This window comes from Arachis stenosperma, chromosome 5, assembly GCF_014773155.1.
Source record: "Arachis stenosperma cultivar V10309 chromosome 5, arast.V10309.gnm1.PFL2, whole genome shotgun sequence".
In the NCBI taxonomy this organism is placed as follows: Eukaryota; Viridiplantae; Streptophyta; class Magnoliopsida; order Fabales; family Fabaceae; genus Arachis; species Arachis stenosperma.
This window is the reverse complement of record NC_080381.1, coordinates 25,104,158-25,130,247: the sequence shown is the minus strand read 5'-3', so window position 1 is coordinate 25,130,247 and position 26,090 is coordinate 25,104,158. Positions and strand designations below refer to the sequence as shown.

At 28.6% G+C, this 26,090-nt stretch overlaps 1 long non-coding RNA gene across 13 annotated transcripts; it reads right to left on the bottom strand.

Annotated features, from left to right (window-relative positions):
* Window positions 1-8,674: 8,674 nt before the first annotated feature.
* LOC130982174 (uncharacterized) lies at window positions 8,675-12,601 on the bottom strand. Of its 13 annotated transcripts, none has more exons than XR_009087092.1 (12): window positions 12,376-12,601; window positions 12,111-12,215; window positions 11,687-11,758; window positions 11,288-11,431; window positions 11,092-11,158; window positions 10,930-10,989; window positions 10,695-10,765; window positions 9,900-9,995; window positions 9,436-9,726; window positions 9,264-9,307; window positions 9,127-9,167; window positions 8,675-8,901 (listed from the first exon to the last, which is right to left on the bottom strand). It is a non-coding gene; the product is annotated as an uncharacterized LOC130982174 (long non-coding RNA). The 13 variants fall into 13 exon arrangements; XR_009087096.1 differs by having other exon boundaries at window positions 9,436-9,468; window positions 9,564-9,726; window positions 10,930-11,150; XR_009087100.1 differs by having other exon boundaries at window positions 9,436-9,468; window positions 9,564-9,690; window positions 10,930-11,150.
* Between the last annotated feature and the right edge of the window lie 13,489 nt (window positions 12,602-26,090).

Genomic DNA, 26,090 nt, shown 5'->3' with positions numbered 1-26,090 from the left:
GAATGTTTCTGCTTATTAAACCAAATATTTTTAAAAAAAATTTCCTCGCAAAATAACTACATTTTAACAATGAATCAGGTTCATATAATAAATACTAGTTAAAGTTAAGAAAAACAAGTTAGTAACACTTAGTTTCCAGTGTGATCATGATATGTTAGAAGTTGGTTTGTTATAGCACCTATTCCAGCTTATATGTGCGGCATGTGAATATGGCTTCTGAAAACCTATTCAACTTAAGAGATCTGACCCAAACCTCTCAAATCTCTCTTTTGCTGATAACCTAATTTTGTTTGTTGAGGCCACTGTGAAATTGGTAGAAATGATCAACAAAGTGCTTGATGCATTTTGCGTGAGTTCTGGCTAGAAAGAGAATACTGAGAAGACCGAAAATTTTTTTCAAGAATGTGGATAACAACATTAGAGAGAAAATCAGCAATAATCTCCAATTCTCTAGAACTAATGACTTAAAAAACTATTTTAGAGTGCCCCTCTTTTATTATTCAAGAGTTTCTAAAGACACCTATAATGACATTATTACTAAGATTAATTCAAGACTCAACAACTGAAAAGTGAACACCTTATCTCTTGCAAAAAGAGCAATCCTGGTGAAATCTATTCTTACTTTTCTTCCTAGTTATACTATGCAAATTATTTTTCTACCTGTTACTGCTAGTAATGTTATTGATTGTTCTTACAAGAACTTTTTTTGGGGAGAAACTGATCAAAACAAAAAAATTCATCTCGTTAGTTGGAAGAGAGCCACTACAAAAATTCTAGGGACCTTCGCATCAGATATGCTAAGGACACAAATCATACTTTCATGATGAAAATAGGATGGGGCTTGGTGAAAAAGAAAGACTCTTTATGGGTCAAAGTCCTAAGGTCAAAATATAACTGCGAGAATGATATTCTCCCGACTATTGCAAGAAGAAATGATATATCCAATCTTTGGAAAGGAGTAAATTATGTTTGGAAAAATGTTAAGAAGAACGCCATTTGGAGAATTAGAGGTGGCTCGCGAATCAAATTTTGGGAATATAATTGGGTGCCAAAATTGGACAAACTTGATCAACATGCTACTCAAGTAATTAGTCTACATGATTTGAAGACTTATCTTACTGATTTTCTCTCTATTTTGGAGTTGAAATGGGCTTGAGAGAATCTGAACTTTTTTGTTGTTAGCAGCTCAGGAGGCCATCCTCAGCAATAAAAAAAGATGAAAGAGACACATGACATCTAGTTAGAATTGTCCCAGATGCAACCATGATAGTGAAATAGTTCTTCACGTTCTAAGAGATTACCCTTATTCATGTCTTGTTTGGCAACGCCTTTAAACTCAGGAAAATGCTAATAACTTCTTCCAATAAAATAAATGTGACTGGCTCATCATCAATCTCTCTACAAACAATGAGTGATCTTGTTTATTTGGTACTACAATTTCATTTCTTTGGTTCTTTTCACAACAAATTGATTTTTGAAGGATACATGACTAATCCCATTGCTACTGCTGAATCTATCAAAGTTAGGAGCGCCGAATTTCAGAATATTTTGGGGTTTGAAAACCTTTCAAGAGTTATAATGCTGCATTTACTAACTTCATATGCTAGAATCTGCCTCCGAAACATAGTATAAAGCTGAACGTTGATGGTTCTTTCTTCTCTAACAACAACAACACAATATGTGGTGGAGTTTTTAGAAATCATATGGACAAGTTTATGTTGGGTTTCTCCAATAATTTGAAAAGTTGTTCAATAATGCAAGCTAAATTATGGGATATTATTAAAGGTTTTCAAATTGTTGTTGCGCATAATTTTAATAGTTTAGTCATTGAATTTGATTCTAGTATGCCGCTGAGTTTTGTAAAGAGTAGTTGTCCCTCTTCACACTCATGCAAATCTCTCTTAAAGGATATTGAGATTTTTGTCCGTCACTTGGAACATGTAACTTGGCTGCACATCCCTAGGAAAGGTAACTCTATTGCTGATATATTTGCCAAGAAGGGTCAAGAGCTTTTCTTAGGTATTTATATATTTGAAATTTTTCCTGATAACGTTAATCATGCTCTGCTCATGGATAGTTTGAGTGCCATAAGGATGAGAGGCCATAATTAATCATTTGTCTTTTTTTTTTCTCTCTGTTTTGGGTCTTTTGACCCCATGTTCACCCAAAAAAAGAGTAAAAAATGTATTTTGATACTTAAATTCTTAATATTTTTATTTTTTGACTATTTATTCTTAAAAATTTAAAAATATTAATTATAGACTAAATAATATTGTTTTGTATTAGGATAACAGAGATAAATTGGCCTGTGATCCATTTATCTTAAGTATGACATTTTAACGATTATATCATCACTTTAACATGACACTAAAATAAGTTTATTATGTTTTAAAGGTGAATTTACCAAAAATATTATGTCTATACAAAAAATTATTCATTAAAGTAGTTATTATGTATTTATATATATTATATTATAATATATATTTTATATAAATAATTAATTTAATAATTAATTTTTGTATATACTTTATTAGAATTTTACAAAAGAATTAGGTCAAAAATTAATTTGTCTGTTTTTTTTTCTCAAGTCTCATCCTTTAAAAAAATAGACAAAAATCAAATTAGATGATCACTTTTCAACTAAACTGTTAAAATAATAATAGAATTTTATTTTGTTAAATGTTAAGATCATAAATCAATTTTTTTAATCAAATATATCAAATTAAATAGATGATATAATTATTGATAATAAAATTAATTTTTATTTTAAAATGAATAATCATTTAGGAGCCAAAATCATTTTTGAAAGAATTTTTGGAAATTTGTGTGAGTTTCATTAATTAGCGTTAAATAAGATCGAAGTTGGATTGAATAATTATTAAGGGTTTAACCGTTAAAACTATTATTAAAATAATTTTTAAATTTTCCATTTCAATAAATAAATTTTATATATTTTTATAATTGTTTTTAATTAATAAATTTATTCAGACATATTAAAATCAACCACTAAAATTAGCTATTAAAATAAAATACACATTTAAATATAAAATACATATTAAAAATAAATTAAAATACACAAATATTAATTTTAATGATTGATTTTAGTATATATATAATATTTTGTTATTAATAAGATATTGAAAAATGAGGATTTCGAGTTAGTTTGACTCATACAGTCGTAAATAACTTAAAATGAAAATCAATTTACTACTTTATTATGCTTTTCTTTATGTTAAACACATACTTGTTCTTAAGGAGCATGCTCTTCACCTTACCCACTTATGTATTAAACTAATTAAATTAGTCCTAAAACAAGTAAGTAATTAAGTATTAAGCTCTTTTAGAGATAGTCTAATTTTAAGATTGTTCCTATTAGGATAAGTTGTGTTCTGTTAATAAAGAGTTTTTCTCAACTCTCGTTTACTAAAATAATCTGCACTTCAAATTACCGCAACATAACGGACTTAAATTCATAATAAATAAAATTAACCACCCCCAATAAATACACACACATCCCAACTATAATATGCATTCACAAATAATGATCATCAACCTAAAACTATGAATACATCAACTCAAAACTCTACATAATACCAACAACAATTACACTCATATCCAACAAACATATTTCTAACACACACCTAATCAAACAATCTAACTGATGAGCGGATAATTTATACGTTTTTTGGCATTGTTTTTAGGTAGTTTTTAGTAAGTTTAAGTTACTTTTAGGGATGTTTTCATTAGTTTTTATGCTAAATTCACATTTCTGGACTTTACTATGAGTTTGTGTGTTTTTCTGTAATTTGAGGTATTTTCTGGCTGAAACTGAGGGACTTGAGCAAAATTCTGAAAAAGGCTGACAAAAGGACTGCTGATGCTGTTGGATTCTGACCTCCCTGCACTCAAAATGGATTTTCTGGAGCTACAGAACTCAAAATGGCGCGATCTCAACGGCGTTGGAAAGTAGACATCTAGAGCTTTCCAGCAATATATAATAGTCCATACTTTATTCGGAAATTGACGACTTAACTTGGCGTTGAACGCCAAATACATGCTGCTGTCTGGAGTTAAACGCCAGAAACACGTCATGATCCGGAGTTGAACGCCCAAAACACGTTATAACTTGGAGTAAAACTCCAATAAAAGCCTCAGCTCGTGGATAGACCAAGCTTAGCCCAAACATACACCAAGTGGGCCCCGGAAGTAGATTTATGCATCAATTATTTACTCATGTAAACCCTAGGAGCTAGTTTATTATAAATAGAACTTTTTACTATCATAATCTCATCCTAGATTGTATTTTGAATCATGTGATCACGTTTTGGGGGCTGGCCATTCGGCCATGCCTGAACCTTTCACTTATGTATTTTCAACGGTGGAGTTTCTGCACACCATAGATTAAGGGTGTGGAGCTCTGCTGTACCTCAAGTTTCAATACAATTACTATTACTTTCTATTCAATTCTCTTTTATTCTTATTCCAAGATATACGTTGCACTTCAACTTGATGAATGTGATGATCCGTGACACTCATCATCATTCTCACTCATGAACGCGCGTGACTGACAACCACTTCCATTCTACCTTAGGCCGGGCGCATATCTCTTAGATTCCCCAACAGAATCTTCGTGGTATAAGCTAGATAGATGGCGGCATTCATGAGGATCCGAAAAGTCTAAACATTGTCTGTGGTATTCCGAGTAGGATTCTGGGATTGAATGACTGTGACGAGCTTCAAACTCCTGAAGGTTGGGCGTGATGACAAGCGCAAAAGAATCAAGGGATTCTATTCCAACCTGATTGAGAACCGACAGATGATTAGCCGTACTGTGACAGAGCATAGGAACGTTTTCACTGAGAGGATGGGATGTAGCCATTGACAACGGTGATGCCCTACATACAGCTTGCCATGAAAAGGAGTAAGAAGGATAGGATGAATGTAATAAGAAAGTAGAGATTCAAGAGGAGCACAACATCTCCATACGCCTATCTGAAATTTCCACTATTGATTTACATAAGTATCTCTATCCATTTTATTTTCTGTTTATTTTTATTAATCATATTTGATTTTCTAAATTCCATAATTTTATCCTCCTGACTGGGATTTACAAGATGACTATAGCTTGCTTCATACCAACAATCTCTGTGGGATCGACCCTTACTCACGTAAGGTATTACTTGGACGACCCAGTACACTTGCTGGTTAGTTGAACGGAGTTGTGTCCACACATAAGTGCCATAATAAGGATTCCATACAACAACAAAGAACACTACATTGATGTGATCACAATTTCGTCCACCACTAACCTATTATGACCAAAACCTATTAAATCTTACAATTAATGATCCAGATGTAGGAGGCAATGGGAGAGAAAAAAGAATGTTGAAATTGAAAAACCTGAAAAAATTTTCAGATTAGTAATAAGAAGATGGGAGTTATAGGGAGTAGTAAAAAAATAGAAAATAAAATATCTAATAAAAAAGAAAGAGACAAAGAGGAACATAAGTTAAATTGTTAGAGTTAAAAGAAGCACAGAGTAAAGAGAGAAAGAGGTAGATGTTAAAAAAACAATGCTGAAGGACTTTTGGGTGCCATCCTGTAAGAGTTGTCTCAAAATTCATGAAGATGTTCACATGAAATTATTGGGACTTGAGAAAAATCTTAGTAATTCACAACATTAAAGGGATTAAAAATTCTCATTCTCTCAAGATGGTGTTTTATGCAAAACTAAACACCAAACCTCGTTTGTTGAGAGACAAGCAAGAAATTGTGGTTATTCAAAAAATTTTTGTGTTAATCCAAATGGTAATGCAGGATTATTAACACTATTTTAAAAGGAAGGAGTGTGGCTGAAAGTCAAGCAAAGTGCTGAGTTTCCCATACACTTTACTATTGATTATTTGAAAAGGATTATCAACTGAGAAGTGTTGGGAGTGTACCTCCACAGCATTGATAATACTCATATGACATAATATGCTAATTTACTAAAAGTGGTTGGATAGATGGGTGATCAATATTTGGTTGTATCAGATTTTAATGCAATTATGACTGGCATGAGAAGGAGAGAGGTAGAGAGAAGTTAGGTCAATTGATGCAGAATTTTCATGATTTTGTCAATACAAAAAGACAGTTAAATATGGACTACATAGAAGAGAAGTTCACTTGGTGGAATAAAAGTTGTTAAGAGAGAGCAATTAGAGAGAGAATTGATAGAGTCTTTCTTTCTCTAAAATTATAGAAGGAGTATCCTTTGACTACTATTTGAAAATATTGGCTCAGATCATAGATAAGTTTTTTGAAAACTAATTCAACAACTCAAAAAAGTAAAATGCGATTCAGGTTTCAAGAGAGATTGTGTGAGGAGGAGAAAGTGGGTAATATTGTTCGAGAGGTGTGGTAGAACAATATCAATAGCTCACCTATGTTTCAATTATTTCAAAAGTTAAAAATCTATAGATCTAAAATAGTGATAAGACAGTCAACGAGGACTAGAAACTCAGAGAAATATGGAGAAAATTGAAAATAAAGACTAGCAGATCTTAAAAGAAAACTAGCAGAGACAAATAAAATTAAAATTATGCAGTTGGAAGAAGAATTCAGTAATGCTTGCATGATGGAAGAAAGATTCTAGAGAGAAAAGTCAAAAATAAATTGCATAAAATGAAAAGATCAAAATTCAAGATACTTTCATCCAAAGAATCAAGTCAGGAATAAGAGGAATAAGATTTAGAAGCTTGAAAATGAGAATGTGAATTGGTGGTTGGGCCTAAATTTTTTTGAAAAATTATTCACCATCAGCAACTCTTGAGATCCATTATTGATGTTGGAGGACATTAGAAGAAAAATTTCTTCTGATCTTAATTGAAATTTTACAAAACCAATTGGAGAAGAGAAAATTAAAAAGATGTTTTTTCATTAACCTAGGAGTTACACTTGGGAACGATGGATTTACAGCTAAAATTTTTTAGTTCTATTAGAAAGCCATTAAAAAAAATGTTTGTCGGGTGGTTAAGAGTATTTTTAGAGGTGAACACATTCTAAAGAGTTTTTAATCATATGGAGATATGCTTAATACAAAAAATACTAAATACAAAGACTATGAATCAGATTCAATTTATTAGCCTTAGCACAATATTCATAAAGTAATATAAAAAATTTTAGTACACATTACAATTTTTCATAAACAGAATTATAAGTGATAACCAAAATTCTTTTATTCAGAGAAGGCTAATTAGTAATAATATATTGATAGTCCATAAATACACATATCTTTTGAAGGTTAAAATCTATAGAAAAATAAATAATCAAATATGACTCTAAAATTAAATATGAACATGCCTATGATAGAGTAAAATGAAATGTATTAAGTATTAAACTCTTTTACTAATCTAATTATTTAGTATATTTATGAGTTTGGTTTATGATAATATTAAAAGGAAAAAAAGCTTTGAAAAATTTAATTTTGTTTAAGCAATAAAATTATATTTTATCTGCTAACACGCATGCTAATTTTAAATCCGTGTACTTAATTATCCCAAGCTTCATTTTCATTGGGTGAAACCATTTTATTGATATTTATTTATTGTAAGTATTATTTTTTTAAGGAACATGTCATGTAAGGAATAATCCCTTTTGTTAGACCCATTTTTCTTCTTTCGGGGATAGAATATTCAAGAATAAATGCAAGAGAATTGTCAAATTTTGAGGTAAGATTCACGTCCCATTTATTCTACAAGATAGTAAGTTGTATTGATTGGAAGGAGAGGTCAAGAAACAACCTAACAATTATACAAATAATAAATACTTAATAAAGACAATAAGTAAAGTAAGAAACTAAACATAAAACGTCTAATTCTGAACGATCACATGTTTGAAAAAAAAAATCACACACATAAAATTAAAAAAAATCACGCACACAAAATTAAAAAGAATAAATATTTAAATTAGTCTCTGAAATTTTATGCTTGAGTCAAGTTTATCATTAAAAATTTTTTTAATTTAATTTAGTCATCGATATTTGTTTGGTTGATCAAATTGTTTCCTGATAAATTTTTTTGTTAATAGAGTATCTAAGAGTATTCAAATAAAATGGCGTTATTTTACTCTTTAAGTGAACCCTATTAAAATCCCGTACAATTTGTATTTTGTTACATAATTTTTTAGGAACTATTGAAATAAAAATATCAAAAGTATTTTTTATAAAAATATTTTGTATAAAAATGTTATTTATTTATTTAATTATATTTTAAATAAAAATAATAATTTTATAATATATTAAAATTTAATTTTACACACTACAAGATTTTTGTTTATTTGTGGAGGTTTTTTTTCTTATTTGTGGAGGTTTATAACCCCCACCAAATAGTTTTTGGGGGTTTCTAAAACCTCCAAAATTTGAGGTGCCACGAGGTCTTTTGTGAGGGTTTTTAAAAACCTCTACAATCTATTCAGTGGAGGTTTTGTGTGTGTTTAGTGGGAGTTTTATACTGGTGTTTGTGGCAGTTTTAAATCACTTTTTGTGGCAGTTTGAAACCCCCACAAATTAATTTTCTCATTTACTCACTACTCAAATTAATTTTTTTTACATTAAAATTTAAAAACTAAATCTTTTATAGCACAATAATTCCTCAATGACACAAAAAAAAAAAAAAATTTCTCAATATAAGATAACTCTATATATAAAAGTTCTCAATGTCAATAATTCCAAACATAATTACATATGATATTGTTCTTCATAACTATTACTTGCTTTTCATTAAAAAAAATAAAATAAAATAACTTCAATGTTTTAATATCATATAACTACATAATTGCAATAACAGAAGCTTCAGTAATGCACATGCCCATGGAGTTCTCCACACAAATGATTGTCACGTAGTGTAACTAAATAGCATGACCCTGCAGATTATTCACAAAAAATTATTCTATGAATAGCATGACCTTGCATGCCATTGATCAAGGACTAAATTTAAAAATTATTCAATGATACTGATAAACCAAAGCCTGAAAGCAGTAAACTCTTCTAATTATTCACAGAAAAACAAAGTATGGACAAGCTTAGGAAAAACAAACAAAAGGGAAAGAAAAAAAATGCACAATGCTGATTGAATGATGAATGCATACCACACTTTTCACAGTGGAAATAGTTCTCTTGACCACCAACCCTGTTTTTAAATTAGATCATAAAAAATTAGCTTGTATGTCATAAATTCAAGTGACATAAGATATGGATATACTCAACACAGCTAAGTAAACCGTACCTACAGATTTCACACTCGTCACAATGAATCTGTTGTTTTCCTATCTGCAAATTGATTAAAAAAACATTCAGCATCATTGAGGAAGCAAAAATATTAACAATTCCTAGCTGGAATTATGCATCAAATTCAGCCTAGTCCATCTCCAAGAAATAAGTTGGAAGAAAATACTTACCGGCTGCTCAGTGTTACAAATTGCACAAACAACCTGAAACACTTCAGAAACTATTTAAAATTTGGAAAACATTGAACTGATAGAAATTTTGAAATGGCCAAAAAGATAAGAAATTTTGCCATCCAAACCTCATCATAGCAGTAGGACCACCCGTCTCTATCTCATCTAAAATATGCTTCAAAGATAGATCTTCTTTTATGCGTACCATTCCCTTCTCAAGCTGATCTATTCAGCCAGTTCCTTGATACTTAGATCCTATGCATTCCATATTTTAGCATTAGTAATATGGACCTGAAATGCATGGTTTATATTATTGTCTCACTATTGGTTTTAAAACAATACACCACTAAGATCCAAAAAACTGCATGTACAAAAATAAGATTTTCTATAAGATAGAACATGTCCATAAAGTGAAATGAAATGCTAATTAACAATAACATTCTGAAACTTGTTGGGGATCGTACCTTTTTCATTTTTAGGGAGCACACCTTTTCCAGTCTTCTTGATGTTTAGGCTGAATTTTTTCACTCCTGACTCAGCCATCATAAAAACCTGAAATTCTTTTGTAGCACACAATATATAAATAAATAAATAAAATACTTAGTCAAAATTTAGTTTATTTTTCTAACAATCTAAACCAACTAGTTTACTTTTCCTTTTCAAAATTTGGATGGATTAATTTTTAGTCAAGAATAACTACTCTTACCAATAAATAATCAAAGCAAGCATGTGTCAACTAAGTTGGAACAACAAAAGTGGATTCTGCTATTGACTTCAAAAGCTTAAGCAGTGTTACACAACAGCTTAAGCAAAAAAAGTCTATATCTATATGTTTCTACACTTCAAAGCCTTGACTTCAAAAGCTAATAGACCCAAAAAAAAGATTAGTTAATTTTTTTATAATTATTATATATATAAAATCATAGTTATAAACTCAATAGCATCTGAAGAAAAATTAATGCACTATCAACTTAAATGCCTTGTTGAATGAAAATGTAAGCTTTTCTAGTTTGTAAAAAGTATCAATAGTTATAAGGAGCATTCTCATATAAATAGGTTTCACTTGATTATCACTTGCAAATGATATGTTAAGAGTTCAGCATGATTCATAATTATGCAATTGCAGTAAATAAGCCCCACTAGCTAGAAAAGCAATTAGGTCACGCTAAAATCTAAATCATTAAGTTCTGTTCATTATCAGATGTTCATAAATAAAACAATCGATTATTAATAAAATGAACAAAAGTTAAATGTATTACCGTTTAGTGGTTTTGAAATGTCCATACAATGTTCAGAAGGAGATGTACAAAGGAAGTTATTTCCTGAAATACTATGATAAAAGAAGTATAGTGTCAATTAATGCATGATTAAAGGAAATTTAGAAAAAAACAAAAAAAACAAAAGTGCTACAAGTGTTTCTTCTTTTTAATAGGATAATCAGAATTTAGCTGTTGCATATCTAGGCAAAAAAGCTAATACAATTAAAGAACTCACATGTAACCTTTTGCCAAAATTTTTGGAGTGGGACCACTGAGATTATTAAATGACAAGTCCCTTCAAAAAATATAAGGTTATGGAACTGTACTTGACTGATTGAGGAGGTAAAGGTATTACAAAGTTTCATAGAGGAGTAGAGGACATGCAAAAATGAAAGACCTGTCAAGTTAGTAACAAGTGGAGGGATCTGTCCAGATAGATTATTTTTGCTGAGCCACCTGAAAAGCTTGGCATGATTGAATTAGGAACCATGGAGTTAGAGAAACACTAATGAATAAAATTAAAATTTAAGGGGAACAAAAAAAACAGGGTTAAAATAACATCATCATCTATCTATTTGTTAAGACACACTCACAAGTAACTTAGTTGAGACAATAAGCCCAAAGAACTAGGAATTCCTCCAACAAACTGGTTACTGGAAAGGTCTAGTGTTTGAAGCTCTGACAACTTGCCTATCTCAGCCGCGATAGGACCAGATAACTGATTGTTCTGTAGTAACCTAAGTTCAGCAATGAAAAAACTCACTTAGTCACATGATAAAATGAGTTCATTGTATTTTATGACTACTTATTTTTCTCCTACCGTTGTTTGGCATCTATTAAAAATTAGTGGAAGGTTATTATGACTATTTATGAATAAAAAGCATAATAAACAAGGCATCTTTCAGATACTGCTGAGTCAACAATACACCACAATTCACCATTAAGTTTGAAAAGTATAGGCAATTTATGTGGAGAATAAGAGAGACACTCACAATGTTCGGAGATGGCTCAAATTTCCAATTCCTGACAAAAGAGTTTCAGATAAACCAGCACTGGCCATTTTCCTACCAAAAGCAGAAAGTTACCACCAGCAACAAAGATCAGTATCATTAGAATACAGTGGATGGTATTAGAAAGACAGAGAAATGAATTTTTCCCAATATCTAGTCATTCTAATGACATCACTTAAATTTGAAGGAATGGTTTCGTAGAACAAGTTTTGAGAGAAATCAAGAAACTACAGGTTTTTCTTTTGGCCTATCCACTCTAGAATTGACCCACTGAAATAGTTAGCGAATAATTCATACACATCTAGAAGGCTATTGTCAATGAGCAGCTTCTTCAGTTCAAGAGCAATTTTAATAGCTACATGATTGGGAATCTGCAACCAACAAGCAAATCACAAATGATACTAACCAAATCGAATCCACATTGCAGCATTATCATCCAACCGCACCTACTGAGCGAAAATCTAGACAGAACATAGTAGTGATCCGCATTATCACCCAACCGCACCTTCACCTATAAGCACAAAACACAAGGGAATCGATATTCACACTATAAAGCAAATAAACCAATTGAAACTGAACAGAAAATAGATTCCAAAATGATTGATTATGTACATTCATGCAATGAAGAAAATTTTCGATATCTATATTGAAATTGAGGTTTCGAAACGGACCTTAATGAAATCGTACTTGGAAGAAGCATTGCGGGAAGAGAATTTGTTTTTGGAGGAGAAGCTTTGCTTTTCATCGCTTTCTTCGCCGCTGGCAGATGAATGGCTGTAGCAGTGGCGGTGGCTGTGGCGGTAGCAACGGCAGGGCGATGGCGACGACGACGGTTATGATTAGGTCTTGCTCCCTCTCCATCCCACTCGAAGCTACTAGAAGCTAGCCTTGTTTGCATCTTTACTATGGGCTTTGAGAGTTTATTTGGGCCTTTAAAATACTGACATTTTTATTTTTGGGAGTCTTGTAAATTGTCACAAATAGATAATGTTGGGGAGGTTTTTAAAACCTCCACTATAAAACCTCCATCAATTAGTGAGAATCTTGTAGTGACAATGTATTATTTTAAAACAAAAAAAATTACATAAAAATAATTATAAAATTTTTATTAGAATATTTATTTAATTTTTTTTGTCTCTCCTGACTGAAACAGACGAAAATTGCCTATGTGTTAGCAATGTTGCTGATGTGGAAGTTAATATTCTGTTAAGTTTTACGTTGGCCATTAGAAAATGGACAGGGGTCGATCTCTCCTACTTTAGAAACCTAAAACTACGTCGTTTATTGGGTTTCACTTCACATTTGCCTTTTTTTCGATGGACAGTGGTCGATCTGTCCCGTTTTAGAAACAAAAAACTACGTCATTTTTGGTCTTCAGGATGATTTTAAAGTGATTCCATGCAGCTAATCTGTCACTCTTCTCCCAACCCAAATACAAATCCTAGGAGACCATGATTGGTAGTGGAGAGCATTGTTGATCATCAAACTGACGAAGTAGAGACGATTCAGGCTAGAATTTGAATTCTAATTGGAGTGTTGGAGCTCTGAAGAGGAAGAAATGGGTTGCCCCAATTTGTTATTGTAGTTCTCATGTAATTTTATTCATGTCAGGGACGGTGAAGAATCTAGACAAATTATTCTTTCGCTACCCATACTTCAAGGTAGTTGTATTCACTTTAGCTAATTTTTAACTTTTAATTTCTATTCCATATATGGTAACAATGTTAAACATTTTCGTATACTGAAAAATGGCATTGCAACTTCTTTGCATGGTTAGATGATTATGTTTCTTCATGTGGTGAGGATGCTAACAAGGCTGTCTCCATTGGGGCATCAAAGCAGAAGTAAAATCAATCGAAAGGCCATGGTTATGTGGTGGATAACAAAGTTAATAATTGGAAGAAAGATTAATTGGTTTGGAAGATCGGTTAGATAAGTGTAAATTGAAAATGGGTAAAAGTATATGTATTAGGTATGTGTTTAATTTGTTAGCATTTCTTGGTGGGGTTGTAATTGCAAGCTTGTTCAGAGCAAGTGTCTAGAATTTTGATAGCTGAATTTTGTTATTTTCTAGAGTTGAGTTGTGAACAACACTTTTGATGATGAATGAAATAAAAATTATTGAGGTAAATTTATAAAATTTGAACCATGACCTGTGATGAATTTGTTAAATTTCATCCCTATATTGATAAATAATAGCATATATGTCATGAAATAAACTTAACAAATATGCATGCTAGCTAAGCAAATACATGTGTAGCAGTAAGTATCTAAACTCAAAGAAAGATAGATGTTTATATATTGATAATAAAGGAGCAATCCAATTGTTAAAACAACTTAACACATAATATGTCCATTCAAAATATGGACAACATGGCCCTGAGTCAGATAACCAAAATACAGGAATCTCAACCAAAAGCTCTAAACCTAAAACCAGCAGCATTAAGTAGCAAAATATAGTAGTTTTTTAACCAAAACATGTATCCTAAAGGCTTGTAGTCAAGATACAAATTAGCAATGAAAGGTAGTCTAATTTTATGTCTTATTAGGTGGCCTAAGTCCTGGACGCCTGAAGCCGAGAGTGGACACAAATTTGAAAAGCCTTAAAGCAGTTCTCGAGCTCGCAGCAACCATTGTTTCTTCTAATATTGCTCCATGTCCACTTGGTGGATTTGTTGGAGAAGCTATTGGGTCATGAGTAGAATTTGCCAAAGTATGGGACCTCAAAGTTGGACCTTGTCCTGGTTGAGATTTGAACCATAGTGTCGGCCTTAGTGCTGGTGGGGGGTGTGAACATGAAACTCAGCATGTTGGTTGTTGGGTTAGATTGAATTGTTGTAAGTTCTTGACTGAATTGCACATACTGGGTTGGTGGAGGTGGGGGCTTGACAACAAGGTTTTTTAACCTTCGAGATGGATTGGGTTGAGTTGTGGAGGCTACATCAGATGGATCTTCTTGAATGTTGTTAGAATTTGGAACATGCTGGATCTACAAAGAATTTTTTATGATGACTCAGAAAATTTATGAAGTTAAAGTAACTAGCTTTAAAGTTATATAGGATAACTTTACCTCCTCTGATTGTGGGGCATTCTGTGATAAAGGAATCTCTTGTGGTTGACCTTCTGGACCTACACTACTTGTTTTTCTCTTTTCTCTTAGTAGTTTCTTCTTATTTTTCTTAGAGTAGACTTCTTATCTGTTTTCTTCTTTAGCACTTTCTCATCAGAACTACTATTAGAGTCCTCCTCATAACCAGCTGGAAGTGATTTCTATACCTCATCCTCAGCACTCTCATATCTGTCATCAGAACTTGATGACGAATCACTCAAAACAACACTTTCAGATGCCAAACCATTACCTACCACCTCTTGTATATTTACAGGATGGTCAAAATAAATGAAAAATTTCTCACTGTCCCTGTTCTTGAGTTTGTTCTCCCTCATCTTATTAATCTCATGATCACCCTTAATGGGATGAAACCCAAACTCCATATTAGGGGCCAATATGTCATACCAATACATCTCCTTATACTCAACATACCCCAACTCCTTAAATAAAACAACTAAATCGAAAAAATTCACATAATCCATATCTATTGGTGGGAACCTCTTCACTTTACCATCCACATCACTCATATATCCCTCATTGTCTCTTACAAACTTTTTTTCCAGTGATGAAACATGCGAACAGCAAAATATTCACATCTGTAGTATAATATAATACATACATTAAAGCAGAAATTAGCATACATATTTAATTTGACTATTTCAATTCCAATTCTAAATTAGAAACCCTAATTTAATTTCTATTTACAGTGAAAATCTATCTTTCTTATCAGAATATATGCATTCCAACATTAAAGTCCTATTTATAGTACCAAAAACTAAAACAATGCTTAGATTTTTAGAAATTTATTATCCAATAGTCACATTATTTATTGTTTCTCTTCTTGGACCACACACACACAATGTACATGTCAAAGCATGTCAGAATTATTGAAAACGACAACACACATTTAAAAAGATAAGGGAAGGACCACACTAACCTGGCACGTCACAAACGCCGTGCAATCTCCGTCTAGACTTCAACCAAGCTCCGTCAAACACACTATCCAACCACCGTCAACAACAATATGTGGAGGTCGGTCAGCAACACTGTCATCACGTCGCTCCAACTTTGAGAGGTCAACGATCACATCAAGGGGACGATTCTAGTAATTAGCAGAGTAACACAGGGGGCTTATATGGAAACCCCAATGTCACGTTTCCTTATTTAATCGAAATGCAATGTCTCAGACCCAATAAACAACGTAGTTTTAGGTTTCTAAAGTAGGACAGATAGACCCATGTTCATTTCTTAATGGCCAACATGGAACTTACATAATGTTAACCTCCAGATCAGCAATGTTAACTGATAGTAGGTAATTTTCGTCTGTTTTAGTCAGAGAAGATGATGGAAGGACCACGACGTCTCACAGAAGTATGGGACAGGGACCGATTTGTCCCTTTTTTTTTAGACAAGGATCGCGATGTCCATCGAGAAAAAAGGACATGGATCAGGTTAGGTGTTCAGTCTATTTAGTGTGTAGTGTGTTATGAACCAAGAGCTAGAGGTTTAAATAGTTAAAAACACTACTAGAGTCTTGCCATTACTAAATACCAAAGATTTCTTTTGGCCAGTCAAATAGGTTGTATTTGTTTATAAGAACAAAACATTGAAATAAGAATATAGCAATATAAATTTATGTTTGACATATAAGATATGAATAAAAATATTGTACCTAAAGATATTAAATTAGTGTATCTTGTGTCCATCCTGACAAGAATGACACAAAAATACTAATAAATGACACAATTTATTTTTTATTTTTCTTTAATATTCTTGTTAATTTTTTATAAATATATTTTTTATTATTGTATTTTTCTTTTTAAAATTTTTTAAATAAAAAAATAAAAATATATTAAATTTTTGTAATTTATTTTAGTTTATCACCAAACAAAATATAAGAATACAAAATTTTGTGTCTTTATCCTTTGTATCTTATTCTTAGTGTCTTATCTTGTACTATTCTTAAAAACAAGCGCACCCTTAATCACGGCATGGGCGTTGCCAACTCTTTTTTCATTCAATTAGAGTCACTTTTATCAAAGATTTTTTTATTTAAATTAAATAAATACATAGTACTCAACACATTATTTTATAAAAAAGTAAAAATAAAAGTAATTTTTAAATATTTTTTATCAAAAATATCATTTATCATAATTAATAATTACAATTTATATCATTAATTCTAATTTTTTCTTTGAATTTTTCATTTCTTTCTAAATCTTAATATTTTCTCCCAAAACTTAATTTTTTTTCTAAATTCTAAACTCTTCCCTAATTTTTATCACTCTATTAAAAGAACTTCTAAAAATTACCATATTTTATTGCATTTTATTATTAATTTTAGTTACATTTTTAATTAATCATATAAGATGTATACATATTATTAAGCTAATTTAAGTTTGACATATAAGAATTAATGCAAAGTTTTAAGATGTTGATTAATCCAAAATAAAACATAAAACATACAAATAACTTTAATATTCTTAAATTCAGTTACTATGTCCTTCTAATCTTCTCCAAGTGTGTATAAGGCCTATTTCTAATAACAATTTTCTCTTCAGTAGTATAATCGTTCCATCTAGTTTTTTTTTTTTTCAAGTCATTTGCATTTCAATTGAGCTTTTTTTATTGGCTCTTTTAAGAATTAGTTTTGGAGACATACTATTTTGTGTAATTATAAAATAAGATAATATTAAAATTATATGTAATTTTTATTAGTATTTTTAACAATACAAAACAAAGAAGTAAAAATTAACAAAATTAGTATCATAAAAATCAAACTTATTAAAATACTAATAAATGCCTAATCAAACAAAAAAATAAAAAATAGTTAAAGTGTAATCGAAAAATAGTTAAAGATTAATTTATATTTTAATATTAATAAAATACTAAAATATTATTACAATTTATATTTTGTATATATACTGTATCTTTGTGTCTTATAAAAATTTAAAATTTTTGTGTTCGCGTGTCACGTATCATATCACATCCTGTTCTGTGTCAGTATCTGTGTATTATAAACATAAATGTTAAACCCTAAATTCTAAACTATAAACCATAAATCATTTGAATCCTAAATCATACTTTAAACTCTAAAATTTTGAATTTTAAATCCTAAATCACAAACCTTAAATTTTAAATATTAAATTTTAAAATTTAAATCTAAACTATTGGTATAAAATATAATAAATAAAGAATTATAATTTATTTAATTAACAAAGAGTGTAACACTTTTTATTTAATAAAACACATTTAAGAATGGGACAAAATGCATAAATAAACTAAATGGAGGCTCAAATTACACCATTCTACTAAATTGAAAAATAGATCTCTCAAAAATACATTTTTATGTAATTCAAATGAACCCCATTCGAATTAGACTAATCAACACTAATTTGAACCATGCCAATTCGAATTAGTAGTGATGCTTGTAATTCGAATTTGGCCCATTCGAATTATGTATGCATGTAGTCTTAGGGTAGTTCGAATTAGGGTGATTCGAATTATGCATGCAAGGATGTTCCTAATAATTTGAATGAGTCTGTTTCGATTTATATATATATAATTCGAAATTGACTTCGAATTATACAGCCCCGACGTGAATGTGAATTTCTCCCATTAGAGTGAAACACAATGGCTAGTGAGAAGAGTTTTTTAGTGTTGGTGCACTATAGAGGAAAGATTAAGAAAAAAACACGTTCTGATATTAAGTTTACTGGAAAGAATTCTCTCAGTGTTTTTCTGAAATCTACAATGCAACGAGCTTCGCTGACTTTTTGATTTCTAAATAAGTTGCACCCCCACTATTTTCACTATTTAGACTCTTCTACTTATTTGCAATCACTATTCAAATTAAAAATTCCTCCGTCGAATCTCTATAAACTAATAAATCACTAATACAATAACTCCATCTAACTTAACAACTCTAAATAATGACTAGTGTTATAATAAACAAAAAAAATAACACATGAAATATTTCGAAAACAATGTGCTCACTAACCTCTTCATTGATGACACCAACTATATGAGTCACTCCATCCAGACGATAAAGTCGATCCGAATTATTTCTCATCAATAGAATATTCAAATGTTAAACACTTCCTTACAGTTTTAGAATGGTATTTTCTTTAAGAATTGGTGGGACAGGAGTTTGAATTTGGGTTCGAATGAGGTGAAATCAAACTATATTTATAGGACATTCGTTGGTAATTCGAATGAGACCAATTCATATTATCATCGGTTGCTCTTTGGTAATAATTCGAATTAGCCAACTTCGAATTAGTATACTATGAACAAATCGAAGCACACTGTTTCAAATTTTCATGTGCTCAAAATCGGGTGTAATTTCAATTGGTGCAATTCGAATTAGTGAGGTATTCACATACATGCATAGTTCGATTCAACCTTATTTAAATTAGTAGTACATTTCGTCTGTATATAATTCGAATTATCCCTTTGATTTATAATTTCTCTACTAATTTAAATTGTACTACTTTAAATTAGTATTGAATTTTATAATTTGAATATCCCTCATTCGAATTACATAAAAAAATTTATTTAATAGATCCTTATAATATTTATTGTTTTAGTAGATATGTGTAATATTAACTTCTAATTAGTTTTTATATATACATTTTGTCTTTAAGAATGAACATTAATTTTGACGTGAAATTTTAAAGACATTTAGTCAAAATAGAGACAAATTAAAAAAAAAAAAAGAAAAAATGTAACGGTGACTGTTCAAACTTCAAAGAACTGAAATGTGAAGTCGTGTGTTACAACATACGTACAATGGCGGCTTTTCAATGGTCATACCTAATTCGCTGCTTCCTTGCAATTACAAAGTCATTTATGAGTCAACCCCAAAAAATATTCCACCTTCATAAAAATACAAAGTCGTCTATAATTATACAATGAAAAAATTTTACTCTCTTCACGTAAAAAATACTAAAATGATATTTTTTATTTATAAAATATATATTTTATTCTCTTATCATTTTTAAAAAATTTTACTTTTAATTTATTTAAATTTTTTTATTAATTAATATTAATTTTATTTATTTTTCAAATAAATTATTTTCTACAAAAATATTCTTCAATAAAATTTTTTTTGATTAAATTTTGTTTTTCAAAATATATTTTAATAAATTATTTTTTTATTGATGATTAAATTATATTTATACCAAAATATTTTTTAAAAAATTTTAGAAAAATAAAAAAATATCATCTAAAGAAAGAGAAGCATGAATCCTCCAAAACTATAAAGCACGGACACTTCATTAAGTTGTCGTGTCCACGTGTCGGACACATTTCAGACACGACATTTACCAATACTCGTCCGACACGCGTGTCTGTTGGGTCCAAATCGTGTCTTAATAAAAAATAAAAAATTTTTCTCCAGACACATTTAGATACACCTAAATATCATCATGTGTCAGCATGTCTAGTCTTATTCTTAAAATATATTTTTAAAATAAATTTAGATATAGTATATATTATTATTTATTATAACAAAAAATATTTTAAATATTTGATATAATTAAAATAAGACATTAAAAAAAACTAAAAAAATTAATTTATATTTTAATATCAATAAAATATCAAAATATCATTACAATTTATCTAAAAAATACTTTATATTTTATATGTATGCGTGTTCTGTGTCTTATAAGATTTTAAAATTTGCATGTCGACATGTCCTGTATCGTGTCGTATCTCGTGTCCGTACATCATAGCTCCAAAGGTAAGAAGCAAGGGCCTGTCATTTGTGTTTTTAGAAAAAATTATTTAATTATTAAAAAAATAATTTAATCATTAAAATTCTTTTAAAAAAAATTTGTAAAAATATAATTTAATCAATAATAAAATAATTTGTTATAAAGTATTTTAATAAACAAAATTTAATTAAAAAAATAAAATTTTACTAAAAAGTATTTTTTTTAAAATAGATAAAATTAATGTTAGTCAACACAAAAAATTTAAAATAAATTAAAAAAGATTTTTTTTAAGAAAATTATGAAGGAAACCAAAAAAAATATTATTTTAAAATCCCTCAACAAACAAAAGTGCAATTTTCACTTATATAATTATATATAGGGAGATTTTATGGTGCTTACTAAGAAAATTAACATAACATGCTGTTTTTATGTATTAATTGTTGATTGGAGCTATTTTTTTAAATAAAAAAGAGAAAAAAAAGAGATTAAATTAAAGTAATATAAGAAAAGTTTTATTATAATAGTTTATTATAATAATAAAATTTTTGAAATTTTTTTAAATAAACAAATTAAATATTTTATTTATCAAAATATATTATTATAAAAATATTTATTAATTAATATAATATTATTTATTCCATTTATATTAAAAATAAAATATATATACATATATTTTGTTTACACTATAAATAAAATAAATAAAATAATATAAACAAAATATTTAAAAAGTCTATTAATGTCTGAAATAATAATAATAAGTATAAAATTAATTAAAATAATAAATATTTGATATTTTTTATTATAAAATTGTTAAAACATAAATTTAGATGAGTTATGTAAATTGATTTTATTTTTAAAATAATTCAAAATAAATTATAAATACTATTTTTTTAGTTATCCAATAATCTATCACAAAAATTAAATAGATATATAAGTATCTCATTTATATTTTAAATAAAATTGACTAAAAAAATTTAATACGTATTTCGTTTACATCCTAAAAAAATTAAATTAAATGTCCTTCTACGACCGTAAAAATTTTAATCAAGTTAGGATTGCTGCATCCATAGCACCGTCATGAATAAAAAAAATAAATTATTATTTATTAAAATTATATTAATTTAATAAAATTAAAAATTATTCGATAAAATTATTTATTATATCATTTCAATAATTTTATCAAATTTAATTTTAATGAATATAAAATTAATTTATATATTTTATGAATTAAAATATCATTGCTTAAATGTTTTATATTAAAATTTATAAAGATTAATCAAATTATTTAAGTTCAATTATTTTTTATGATAAAAAAATAAAACGAGGACTCATATTATATTTGTACAAATAGCAACACTAAAACAATTATACAAGATCAATAGTTTAGAGCTAAGTATTAATTTCTCGTTGAGCCTTTTTTTGTCGTATTTAGGATGTAAACGAGATACATATTAAATTTTTTTAGTCAATTTTATTTAAAGTTGTAAATGAAATATTTATATATCTATTTAATTTTTATGATAGATTATTGGATAACTAAAAAGGCAGTATTTATAATTTATTTTAAATTATTTTAAAAAGTAAAATCGATTTACATAACTCATCTAAGTTTATGTTTTAACAATTTTATAATAAAAATATCAAATATTTATTATTTTAATTAATTTTATACTTATGATTATTATTTCAGACAATAATAGACTTTTTTAATATTTTGTTTATATTATTTATTTATTTTATTTATAATGTAAACAAAATATATGTATATATATCTTATTTTTAATATAAATAGAATAAATAATATTATATTAATTAATAAATATTCTTATAATAATATATTTTGATAAATTAAATATTTAATTAATTTATTTAAAAAATTTATCAAAATTTTTATTAGTATAATAAACTATTATAATAAAATTTTAATTATATTACTTTAATTTAATCTTTCTTTTCTCTTTTTTATTTAACAAAAATAGCATTCAATTAACAATTGACATATAAAAACAACATGTTATGTTAATTTTTTTGATAAGTACTATAGAATCTCCCTTATATATATCTACATTTTATGTTGTTTTCTACTCCCACTCTTTTATTTTCATTCATTCGTTCATTTTAATCATCAATGTTTTCCTATCTTCTTTCTAAAGAATCTAATAATAATACCCAAATTAAAGTGGAAATCATTTGCTATGAAACACACGGCACTATAAAAGAAAAAATAAATAAAAATTAGGTGCATTTTGTAAAGTATAATATAAATCTATATGTATTCACTTGATTAATGTTGGATTGATCAAGCGGATAGATATATTAGTGTACTAATCATAAGTCTTAGATTTGAGCATTAGGAATGAAAAGAATTCCCATCATTATGACTTCTGTTCTTTTTATGAGATGTTTTTTAAAATTGTTCAAAAAATTCTTGATAATAGAATTAGTTGCTGTTAATATCCCAAAAATTAATTTTTAAATAGTTCTTAAATTTGCATAATTTAGTAAAATGAGTGTTTGGGATGGTATACAAGAATACGAACTAGTCTACTTTTTACAACTTATGAAAAACTAAGCAATGACATACCGCAAAAGAAAATGTATACCATTTTTTACAACTTGCGAAATATGGAAAAAATTTGCTTTTTACACCATGTGAAATGTAAAAGACAAAAATATTTTTTAGTAAAAATTTACGTACAGTTATTTTTATGTGAAATTGATAACTGTGAATTATTATATAATAATTTAGTTAAACATCAAATTATCTAACATTTTTTAACTATCAACTTTACATAAAAATAATTGCATATAAATTTTTACCGTGTTTTTGCCAATTTGCAAAAGATTTATATTCCTAAAATTAATCCGGATAACCCATTTTTAAAAAATTTACCTATTTCAAAACCATATACAAATTTTTCAGTTTCAATTTCCAATAACCTAAAACAAAATTTTCTAAATATAATAATTAATTGGTATCTAAGGTTTGAAGGAATTAATTTTATATACTACTATTGTTCACTTTATATAATATATAACTTGAGTTTATGTGGCTATAAAATTTTGCTAAAATTAATGTTACATTTGCTTATTGTTACGATGGGTAACCGAAGATTAATGAATTGGGCTTGTAAGATTGGTCCAAACGTCAGGAGGAGGTGGTCTCCGACTTGGTTTGCGTCTGGAAACTGCCATCTGACTTGTGTGTATGATGGAATGGAGGGTGATACCTGCAAAGACACTCTGATACCTAAGTCAGCAAAGGGTTTAGCAGGTTTAGAGAATATTGGAACTTAGAGATACTTTAGGGGTGTTAGTGTATTTATAGTGGTGAACCAATAACCACCGTTAGAGTAGTTCTACCTTTTAAGGTGGATAACCGTCCCTTTATCTTAGAGAAGTTGAGATATTCTGTAAGTGGGTTAAGAGATTTTAAGGACAGTTACTTATTTGAATAAGTGTTATCTATCAACTATCCTTCGATCCCAACTTCTTTGGAGGGGATTCTGTATTCAATCCGACCTCTTATAAGGAGGTCGGTTGATAGTAAAGATCAATCTTTAGACTAATCTTTTTTATTGATTTAGACCTGGACCTTAGTGTTGGGTCAGAATATGAACATTTATATTTTTGCAATACTTTTTAATTTTAGTTTTTAAATTAAAAAATATTTTTAAACATTAAAAAAATAATCTTTTAATTTTAACAACAAGTTTTAAATATTATCAAATTATATAACTACCATAATAAATTAATAATATATAGCGGCTATAACATGGTACTAAATTACTAATATATAATGTTTAAGGATCGCATTGGTCTACGAAGGCACAAACGAAGACAAAGGTTAGTGCAGCAAAACCAAAATGGACAAGAATGAACGAAAGGCATGAGCAGAGCACAATGGGAGAAATTTTTTTAAAATAAATAATTTAAATATTTTATTTAGATATATAGACAATGTAAACATAATTTATAATTTTATGTCTTATAACTTATTTCATTTACAGTATAAACGAATTAGCTAGAGATAGATAAGAAACAAAATTTAAATAAATAAATCGAGTGCAAACATAATAGGTGAAGAGGTTTAATTTAGACATATTTAATTTACGCTTTAAACGAAGTATGAGAATAATAAACTCGAATACATTATAAATAAAATATGTAAAAATTATCTTATTTACTGTATAAATAAAATATCTCTATAACTAATTCATTTATATCGTTTAGTCATAGAATATAAAATAATAAATTGTGTTTAAATTATCTATTTAAAACAAATCCGCACAATGGGTGGCTTAGATTTGAAATTACTGGTAAAATGCATAGAACAGGATAGCTATTTCTTAGCATGCAACTCTAGAGTTCAGACTTTGTTTTTATATTATATGAAAAAAAAAAGTATCGACGAACAATGTTTTTTTTTAATAATATAAATAATAAATTAAGAAAAAATAATTTAAATTTTAAAATTTAAATTTTAAATTAATTAAATCTATTCATATTTAGATCCAGTTTGGTATAAATAACTTAATTAAATTATTTTTGAAAAAATAATTTAAACAATAAATACTTATATTAAAAGTAACTTATAAATAAGTTATTTTGTATTTGATTTTTTAGTTCTAAAAATACTTATTTTAAGAGAAAAATAATAAAAAAAAAATTATTATGAGAAAAATTATTTTTTAACTTTTTCTTAACCATTAAAATAATATTTTAAAAAATTGTAATTCTGTTTTAAAAATTATATCGGATATTAATACTACACATTTTTATAAATTAAAAATTAAAAAATGTCACTTATGAACCTATCCAAATAGGTCTTTAGTGGACCCAACATATAACTTATGGGTTATATTGTTTATAATATCTGTTGCCTAACTAATAAAATTGAAAAAAAAAACCATGAATAAATTTGACTATTTTGAGTCATCTTTATGTAAAACCTATCCCACAAAAAAAGGCTAATTTTATGGTCTTTATGAGTTTTTGTTTAATTTATTTTTTATAGTAAATTTTAATTTTTTTAAAATTATTTATTTTTATATTTTTAAATTAAATAATAATTTTAACTCTTTTTAGTAAATAGACACTACCTTTTAGACACCATAGCATTCATCAGGAAAAAAAATAGTAGACAAAAGTTGGAAGCATCTATCGGTGTCTAGAGAGGTAGGCATCAGAGTGGTCCCTGAAGTTGTCCTCGAGGATCAAAGTAATCCCTGAAGTTAAAAATTTGTCTGGATCGTCCCTGAAGTTGATCTCCGGTACTCATAGTGGTCCTTCCGGTGAACTTCGTCCAGCTGGCGCAACCGGAAAGCTGAGGTGGCGTCGTTGGTGACACGTTAGCAGCCCAACGGCTAGCTGACGTGGCCTAGTAAACGTTTTGGAGTCAATTTGGTCCCTAATTTAACTTTAAAAACCCTAACCCCCAAATTGACTCTGTTCTCCTTTCTTCTCCGTCGCACACGCTTTTCTTGTCTTCTCTCCGATCCTCTCCGTCGCACTAGAGGTGAGTCTTGAGTGTTGTCTTCATCATCGAACACCAGTGTTG